Source organism: Cololabis saira, chromosome 15 (assembly GCF_033807715.1).
Source record: "Cololabis saira isolate AMF1-May2022 chromosome 15, fColSai1.1, whole genome shotgun sequence".
Taxonomy (NCBI): Eukaryota; Metazoa; Chordata; class Actinopteri; order Beloniformes; family Belonidae; genus Cololabis; species Cololabis saira.
Genome location: NC_084601.1, coordinates 40,317,523 through 40,327,053, shown reverse-complemented (window position 1 = coordinate 40,327,053; position 9,531 = coordinate 40,317,523). Strand labels below are relative to the sequence as shown.

Sequence of the window (9,531 nt, the reverse complement as noted above, 5' to 3'; positions counted from 1 at the left end):
CGGAACCAGTATGGGGGTCCGTGGGGATGGAGATGCCTCCATCCCGGCGAGGGCGGAGAGCGGAGAGCGGGTGGCGATGCGCTGCGGCTACGCCGTAGGGTAAGCCATAGCCTACGGCGTAGGGTACGCGGCGACGCGCACCATTCTGCGTTGGTGTAACGCGGAACCATAAATCAGCTTCAGTGTGTGCTCTGTGTGCTGTTCTGAACTTCTCTGTTGTGCTCATTTTGCTGGGACCTCGGGTCCCTCCGCCGAGACACAACTTTTGCGGTATGCATTCATTGCTGTGTCTAAAAATGATGCGCAGTGCCCACCCAATCAGAAACGATACACATATTCTGTGATGTTTTTTAATATTTATAAAAAAATAAAATGATAAAAAATAAAGGACATTTGATTGGGTGGACACAGCCCACCCCTGCCCCCCCTAAAACCGGCCTCGCTTACAGGTGAATGATACATGGGGTAGTTTTGTTGAAAAGGTGCTGTCCAAAATGTCCTGGAAAACTCGACTCCTGCAAATGCGCGTTCCCCAAAGTTTGTGGGGGCGTGGCTTTGGACAGAGCGCTGACGGGAGGGGGAGGAGGGGGCGGGGCTTAGATGAGTGGGCGGGGCTTTGGACGGAGCGCTGACAGGAGGGGGAAGAGGGGCGGGGCTTAGAGGAGGTGCCACTTTCAAATCTTGCTAGCTCTCCAAAATCAGGGATTATACCTTTTAAGTGGGAGAACTTGCACAACCGGTGGTCTGACTAAATACTTTTTTTTCCTCCACTTATATATTTATATACAGAAGTAACTAATAACGGTAACTAGTTACTATTTTTCAGTAACTAGCACAACACTGCCCCCAAGCAATTATTACATAAACAATGGCAGGTAAAAACTCCCCTAGTGGGAGAAAAACCTTAAGCCAAACAGTGGCAAGAAAAACTCCCCTCTAGGAAGGAAGAAACCTGGACCAGGACCTGGATCATAAGGGGGGACCTGGGGGGTCGGGGACATTGAATGATAATCTTTAAAAAAAACGAATTTAATTTCTTTATCAGGAGACCCAAGGCAAGTTTATTTGTATACCACATTCCATGTACGATTCAAAGTACTTTGATAAAAACATTTTAAAAAATTGGGAAAAAAAATGCGTGTCAAAGTGATTAAGTAAAATCACCCAATTTAAAAAAGACCCTTCTGCTGTTATTGTTACCTGGCGAGGGTCACTAACCAGCTGTAACATCAGCTCAGACAATGGGAGAAACAGTTCTGATCCTACCTGGAATTAAAGCTATGGTTAAAGTAACTCTTATCATCATGCGTTTTCATCCGTCTCCAAGAGCTGGACCACTAATCAACCATCACTAGCTCCAGACTGGAGCAGACTGGAACAGATCAGTAGTGAGGAAGAAGAGGAGAAGCACCAAAGAACCTGAGTTTTAAAGAGAACTACCACCACCGATGTAGACACAACACCTGGGCCTTAAAGTTCAAATGAAGGTTCCCATGTTCACATAGGACTGTGGCCCAACACACCTATGGATACATTTACCGGTAAAATCATTAGTATTATTGATACCTGTACTGGTATGGAGTGAACCCAATCGCAGCACAAATGAACCAGGTTGTTGTATTTAAACTTTATTTGGCAGGTTATAGCAGGTCAGAGGAGCAGCAGAAAGTGATCCAGAGTTTTTAATAATGAAAATGACATATCAAAATGAATAAATCAAAACGGGGCACCAGCTGACTTATCAGGAAATAATAATAAACAGCACAATCAGTCTTAATGTAGCTTTTATTCTCTGCGTGCCTGACTGCCAGGGTTGGTGCTATAGAATAACAGTGAAGGAAGTCGTCACTACACACCTGCAAAACACCTCTCTGCTGCTATTAACACTGTGATGTTATTGTTTGGACACATGCAGGTCACTCAGATTCAAGGTCTCTACATCTGAGCTACCAAGGTCTTGCATGAAAGCTTTGTTTCTGTCTCTCCTACGTTTGTTTTTTTAATTAAAGGGGACCTATTATGAAAAACACGTTTTTTCTTGTTTTAACATATATAAAGTGGTCTCCCCTCACCCTGCCAGCACAGGGGAGACAAAATACCATGAATTTCTGCAAGCTCTCTGACCCCCGCCGGACAGAGTCCCCCAGTGTCACGTGGTTTTTTTTGAGCCGATTAGAATCTGCTCCCGTCGTGACGTCACGACGGGAGCAGATTTCCATAGGTTCAGCCTCCGCTGCTGAAACCACGCCCACAACCAGCTCTCTCCGTTGCTGGAGCGGTCCTTACTTGAGCCAGTCGGACGCGGCGCCGCGGCGGAGCGGATCCGGGTTAAATCATCCAGGTTCCTGGGTGGTTTGGGAGCTGGTTCCTTGGGGGTCTGTCCCAGGTCGGACCAGCTTCACTCTCCGAGATTTTCAGCTAAATCTGTCGGCTTGATCCCCGGTAACGGGCGATGCGCACAGGATGCGCTCCGGAGCCGATCTGTGCGCCCCCGTCGTGGGGTTGCAGCGCCAGCGCGCAGAATCCGCCGGGCAGATCCGGCTGAAATTCCGCTGGTCGGTCCCCGGGAGTCCCTGCTACCAGTCCAGGCGGGTTCCTGCGGTCCCGGCCGGTCGGAACCGGTCAGATTCCCTGGTTAAAGCCGCGGTGATGCGCGCTGCTCCAGCCTACTTCCTGGTTCCCAAACCGGGTCCGTCCGACTAAATTCTCCAGGTTCCCAGCCGCTTTGGGAGCAGGGATTTCTGGGGTACGTCCCAGGCTGGACCAGCTTCACCCTCCGAGATTTTCAGCGAAATCTGTCGGTTTGATCACCGGTAACGGGCGATGCGCCCCGGAGCCGCGCCCGGCGTGGCTCCGGGGCAGCGTTCAGCATCCGCCGGGCAGATCCGGCTGAAATAGTGCATAAATGTTATTTATATACAACTCATATTTTATTTTTTTAACAATAAAGTTGCCATTTGTGTTGTAATTCATTTACAGGCTCGGGCTGCTCTGGCGGAGTGAGGTTTATTCTCCTCCCCTGCTACACGTCATTCAGGGAGCCAATCAGCACAGAGCCTCATTATCATACCCCCCCCTTCCCTTAGAATGAGGCACAGAAAAAGGGGTTACAAGCAGTAAAACTAGTGACAGGGCCCACAGGCTGGATTTCTGATTTATGTAGAAAAAACAAGCTTTAGATTGTTTTTAAGACATTCAAGGCCTGTTTAAAATATACATTAAATGCCATAATATGTCCCCTTTAATAGGTTGAGATGAATCTTGAAAATGATGAGGTTGGTTCTTTATCCACCTTATTCCTAGCCCCCATCAGGCTTTGCGTGAATTATGGGTGCGATTTCCGGCGCGTACCGGAACCGGCGTTTGTTTACATGCTAAGTGTACGCGCTAACCCTCTTTCTCCGAGCGTTGGGGATATAAAACATGTGGGAACACCACCTGTCACAGCTCAAACGGGATAATATCATCTTACCTCTGCCTACTGCTATTGAGGGATGGGAGGACGACCTGAAGAAGTGAAGAAATGCTTAGAAGATGGGAAGTATTTCATTCTTCTCAATGGGCAAAGTGGATACTACCCCCAGGTGGGTAAATATTGTTACTTATAATCAGTACTCGACATGAGGGGGGATGGCATCCCCCCTGAAATAAAAACGGTCAAAATCATCCCCCCTTTCCATCCCTTATGTCATTTCATCAATGAATGTGGTTTTACTGCTATTTCAACATTTAGAGTCATCACCAGAAAAATAACACCAGAAAAAAAACATTTGACAATTTTCACCTGTTTCAAGTAAATTTTCACCTGAAATAAGTAGGGAAATCTGCCAGTGGGACAAGATTTATCTTCTCATTACAAGCAATAAAATCTAAAATCTAAATAAAAAGAAACAGTCAGTCCTTGAGTCCGGAGCCTTAGAGCACTCGGCCATCCTGACGCTGCTGCTGTCACTTCACAAAGTTAAGGACAGAAGATGACAATCCTGGTTTCTGAAGACAATTTTAAATGTTGTTTCACCAGGATAGTTTTCCTATTATGGAATAGAGGACACTTTGGTTTAAAGTTCACTTTCTGTCTCATGAGGAAAGAAAAAATCTACAAACATCTAAAAGTTGCAGGTCAGTGAGCTCCGGGGAACAGGGCTGAGAAACACTGAAAAACTAGAACCTCCACTGTTGGAGCAGCTGAGAACGTCTGATCTCCAGGACATCAGGACCTTCTGATAGGACCTTCGGTAGAAACCTGCAAAGAAACAAATCCTATTGCTTCCATCTGGACAAATATATAGTTGAGTAATATATTTCTATGACATGTACGATGGTCATAAGAGTACATCTTGAACTAACGGTTTTAAACCTCTTTAACCACAGAGGGACTCGAACCCTCAATCTTCTGATCCGAAGTCAGACGCCTTGTCCATTAGGCCATGTGGTCTTCCTGTGACTCCTCTTTCTCGATCCATGAGGTCAGACCTCTTAAGGTCTGATACTAAATGACCGACTTAATAGGTCTGTACCTGGTTTGCGGGACTATGCGTGGAACTCAAGAACCAGGTTGGATATCTCAGAAGGTCAGACGGATGTGCTGATAACACCAAGATCATGGGTTCATTCCCCATACTGGCCAAACTGGTTACCACTAAAACTTGGGTTATCTTTGAAAGTTTCACATTATAAAAATTGTATTCAAAAATAAGCTGACCCCCGCCAGCTACTATGTAGGGTTTGCTCAAATTTAACATTAATTGAATTAATGTGGCAACCTATCCTAAAGTTTCTTTTTTCCAGACAAAATTCCGACTTCTTACCTTCCGTTCTAACAGTTTGGGCGGATCTCTCGCCTTCCTCAGAGTGTCACGTGATGGGAAGTGACAACGTCCTTATCAGCTGTTTTCACGATGAGGTCTTGGCCAACCTGCCAGGTTTGACAGGTCGGCCACGCCCCCCGCGGGTCGGCCACGCCGCCCACTGGTAGGCCACGCCCCCCACTGTCCTCCCTCCAAGATGCTGGTCCATGTGTGAGAGCATGTAAGCTCGCTCATCCCTCTACATTGTTTGTTGTCCTTGTTTCCTTATTTCTATGGCCTCCATGATCCAGTGCTGGTGTCTTTTGTCCTCAGTGCTGTTGACTGGTGCTCTCAGAACAACCTGGACCTCAACACATCCAAAACCAAGGAACCGATTGTGGACTACAGAAGATCTAAGTCTGTGCTGCTCACCCTTGCCATCAGAGGAGAGGAGGTGGAGAGAGTGGAGAGCTTCAAGTTACTTGGAGTCCATATTTCAGCCGACCTCACCTGGACCACCCACACATCTGTTCAGCTGAAGAACATCTGTTCAGCTGTAGATGGCCCATCAGAGACTCTATTTTCTCAGGAAGCTCCAACAGTCTCACCTCCCCTGCCCGCTGCTGGTGAACTTCTACCGTGCTTCCATCGAGTCCATCCTAACCTACTGTTGCGCAGTGTGGTCCACTAGCTGCACAGCTAAGCTAGTGTGGTCCACTAGCTGAACTGCTAAGCTAGTGTGGTCCACTAGCTGCACTGCTAAGCTAGTGTGGTCCACTAGCTGCACTGCTAAGCTAGTGTGGTCCACTAGCTGCACTGCTAAGCTAGTGTGGTCCACTAGCACTGCTAAGGACAGGAAGGGCCTGCAGCGTGTGGTGAGGACGGCAGAGAAGATCATTGGGACCACACTGCCCCCCCTCAGAGACATCTACACTGGTCGACTTCTAAAAAGGCCAGTAACATCAGCACTGACCCCACACACCCCTGACATGCCCTGTTCTCCCCACTCCCCTCTGGAAAAAGATATCGGACACTCAAATCCAGAATCACAAGACTGAGTAACAGCTTTTTCCATCAGGCCGTCAAAGCCATCAACCCCCCCTAACCCCGCCCCAACACCATAACCCCGTCCCTAACCCCGCCCACCTGACATGGACTGACACCAATCCCCCAACCCCTCCCACACACACTCATACACAACCAAGTGCAATAATTGCCCCAGAAAGTATTTATCCCTCGCCCTGCACTACATGCACAGTCAATTTTATATTTTATATTACAATTTTGCATAAGTGATTTTATTTATTAATTATTCTTGTCGTTTCTGTGTGTGTTGATTCTTGTTGTGTGTTATGCTGTCATATGGAGCTGCTAAACAGATTTTCATAGCGATGTTGGAAACAATGTTTACAGTGAGAATAAAGGATTCTATGTTTTCTATGATTTCTATGAATTAAAATTTGAATAAACCTAAATTGAGGTTAAGTGGAATTTATGTTGTTTAAGCTTGCTTCGGTTAGAGGTTACCTGCCCATTTCAGGGCAGGTAACCATATATGGTAACTATAAAAGCATTGTTTCCCCTCCTTCATAGCTCTGTTACTTCACATAAAGCCAGGACAGTAGTGGAACAGGTTTGTGAACTAAATATATCACAGTGAGGTGGAATAGAGCTGCTCCAGAAGAAGAACGAACGTTGGTGGCAATCTGTTTGGGGCTCTGTGGCTTAGTTGGTCAAAGTGCCTGTCTTGTAAACAGGAGATCCTGGGTTCAAATCCCAGCAGAGCCTTTAAACTAACAATTAAGTAAAACACTCCTGTAATGATAAAAACCACAGTCTTTGGACTGGTCCAATTTATCCAATTTCTGTCTTTTCCACATGGTTGGATAAAGTCTTCACTTTCTCCTCTGTTTGGGAGGAAACTGTTTGTCAACACAAACACTTACAATCTTTCAGTGTAGCAAGTGCTTCTTCAGACATTTCCTAAGCAGTAAAAGCAGACTGAACTCTCATGACATTTTAACAGGCCTCATTCATATTGAGATGATAATTGTTGCTCATAAGGGAACAGTCGTTGGCTGACCGTCACTGCCAGGGTTCTTGAGAAAGCTGTAATCCAGTCAGGAGTAGGTACGAAGAGAGAGTCCTGTACATTCAAATGTCAATGACAGTTGTCATTATCAAACCTCTCCAAGTCTATGGTATCTTTCTAAGAGGATGCTGTAAAGCAATGGATGACATACAACACGTGTCTAACTGAATATACATGCAAACATGCAATCGTTAATCTAGAAGTTGTTGTATAAGGTGAAGGACAAATGGAGGTAAGTAGCTTGGGATATTGAAGAAACCATCAACAAACAGTTACTTTCCTGACATCATGACTGCTCACCTGCTCATGTGGCTGGTAAACTGTGACGTCTCCTGCAGCGTTGGTGGTTTAGTGGTCAGCATATCTGCTAGCAGTTGACCTCGGTTCAATTCCAGCCAATGCAGCAAACATGAGAGGGAGTTAAGAGTGACATTTTCTCTTTTTGGGGAAACTCAGCAGTCATTATGAACATGAGTTCAAACAGTGGAGTGGAGATAGCTGCTGGGTTTCAGCTAAACATGCGGTGAAGTAGCAGGAGAATGCTAGAGACAGGCAGGTGGGAGGTGGACGGGTCCAGCATCTCCTGGTGCGGTAGGAGACAATGATGGAGCAGTAGAAAAACCATGAATGAGGTGGAAGATGAGACCTCCATCTATCTGGTTCTCCTTCTGCCTGAAGCCTGTTCTTCTTCATCCCTGATCACACATCTCTCACATTGTTCTACTGCAGCTTGTTCTCCGGCGTCCTCCTCGTTATCTTTAATCTTGACTTTCAGTAGTTTTTGTCCTGACCTCAGTAATCTTCTGTCTCCCTCCCTGAAGGCTCTTTTCTTCTGTTTGAGGACCTCATTCAGGTGTTGTGCCACGTCATGTGGTTATGTGAACACTTATGAATGTTTATGAACATTTTGTGAAAGTGTGTATTCAACTTTAATATCCTGGCTCAAAATCAGCTTTAATGTGCCTCCTAAAATGGCCGCCTTGTCCGAAACTACAGGACCAGCGTGCCTTGCGGGGGGGGCGGCGCCTAAAGTGGCGCGCATCCAATCACGAGCGAGGCACTGATGACGTCACGCAACGAGCTTTGAGTCTGTAGTGTCTGGCGGAGCGTAAGACCGTTACCACGGGGCGCACTGCGCTCCTGATCTTCCTCTTTTCTAACTTCCCTCTCCGCTCTGAGTTTCTCTAGCAAAGGATCCTCCGGTGAGCGTTCCCAGATCAGACCGAGACGCATCCCGCCGACTGAGTCAGGACGCCCACACGCTCATCAGCCATGACGGGAACCCGCACGTCTAACGATTGGACCGGCCCCGCGCGCTCCGAGACGATGTTACGAGGAAGGGACCGCCGGCTGCTGAAATGCTGCACCACCGTCCTACTCACTTCAGAGTCGGAAGGAGAAGAGAGAGAGCCGGGAGACCGCTTGGACTGACCTCTCCGACGGACTGAAACCCCCGGCAGAAACCCTGATCAACCCCCGGCAGAACCCGCAGCCGTCCAGACCCGGACCCAAAGGGAGACGTGAGGCTGTGTTTTGGGGCGATCAGTTCATTTAGAGCGGTTCAGGGCCGAATTTATGTTTAATGAGATTACTGTATGCGTATTATTGTACATTATCATTATTGTGTTCGTTATTTTGTGGCGACATTTTCCGCCAGTTGTTCACGTTTTAAAACGCTGTGTTTGTCATCCGATTGCACGTGGCGTGGCGAGGGCGTGTCCATCTTTAAATACCAGAGAGCCCCGCCATCTTTCAATGTTTTGAACCGTAGATGATCGTTGGATCGTGTTTATTATTGTTTTGATTTCTTTTCCATTCCATGCATTTAAGTTCCTATTTTTATTGTTGATTTTTTTCTTGTTAGTGATGATTTTATGTTTATCGTAGTGTGCCATCTGAATTTATTTGGGTATCGCTTTACATCTGCTTGGTACCCGTATGTAAATTATGATTGATTTTAATGAGTTGTTTGTGTTGCTTTGCACATTTTCTTGTCACAATGGCTGTTTGACAGAACCAGAGCCGAACTGTACGCCTTCAACATTACTCACCAGTAATAACAGCTCTTACTGTGCCCGGGTGGAATAATATCTATTTTTGAGACTGATTTTCGCTGTGAAAGTTATCATTTTTCCTGGTTAAATCCAGGTGGTGCCGCACAAGGATTAAATCATTTTGATAATTCAATTTGATAAATAATCTACTTTATGAATTATTGATAATTGTTGAATAAAATTATTAATAACCTTTTGATAACTGGAACAGCGCCCTCTGTGTTGCACAACACAGGTCACTGGTGATCCAGGGTTTATTGTCAGGTAAACCCTGGATCTGGACAACTTTGTGTTGTGGTGGAGATTACGTTTTCCACACAGAAGGTGATGTAGTCACTCACACACTCAGTCCTGGCACTGATATCATCTACATGTGGCTCAGAGTGAACAAGTCCCACTTTGCTGCCATTAACATTGTTACGTTATTGTTTGGAAATATGCAGGTCGTTTGGATTAAGAGTCTGATGCTTGACATCTGAGCTACAGAGGTCTTGGTCTCTGTATTTCACCCTTTGTTTTTTATTTAATAGCTTGAGATGGACATTGAAAGTAATCCAGTTGTTTCTTAAGAGTTAGAAATTGTGGTCAGCAGTTTATC

General features: G+C 46.1%; 2 non-coding genes across 2 annotated transcripts; one reads left to right on the top strand and one right to left on the bottom strand.

Moving 5' to 3' along the window:
* Positions 1-4,362: 4,362 nt before the first annotated feature.
* On the bottom strand, positions 4,363-4,435 carry trnar-ucg (transfer RNA arginine (anticodon UCG)). Its single transcript has one exon. It is a non-coding gene; the product is annotated as a tRNA-Arg (tRNA).
* A 2,066-nt stretch (positions 4,436-6,501) lies between these two features.
* trnat-ugu (transfer RNA threonine (anticodon UGU)) lies at positions 6,502-6,575 on the top strand. The gene has a single exon. It is a non-coding gene; the product is annotated as a tRNA-Thr (tRNA).
* Positions 6,576-9,531: the final 2,956 nt, after the last annotated feature.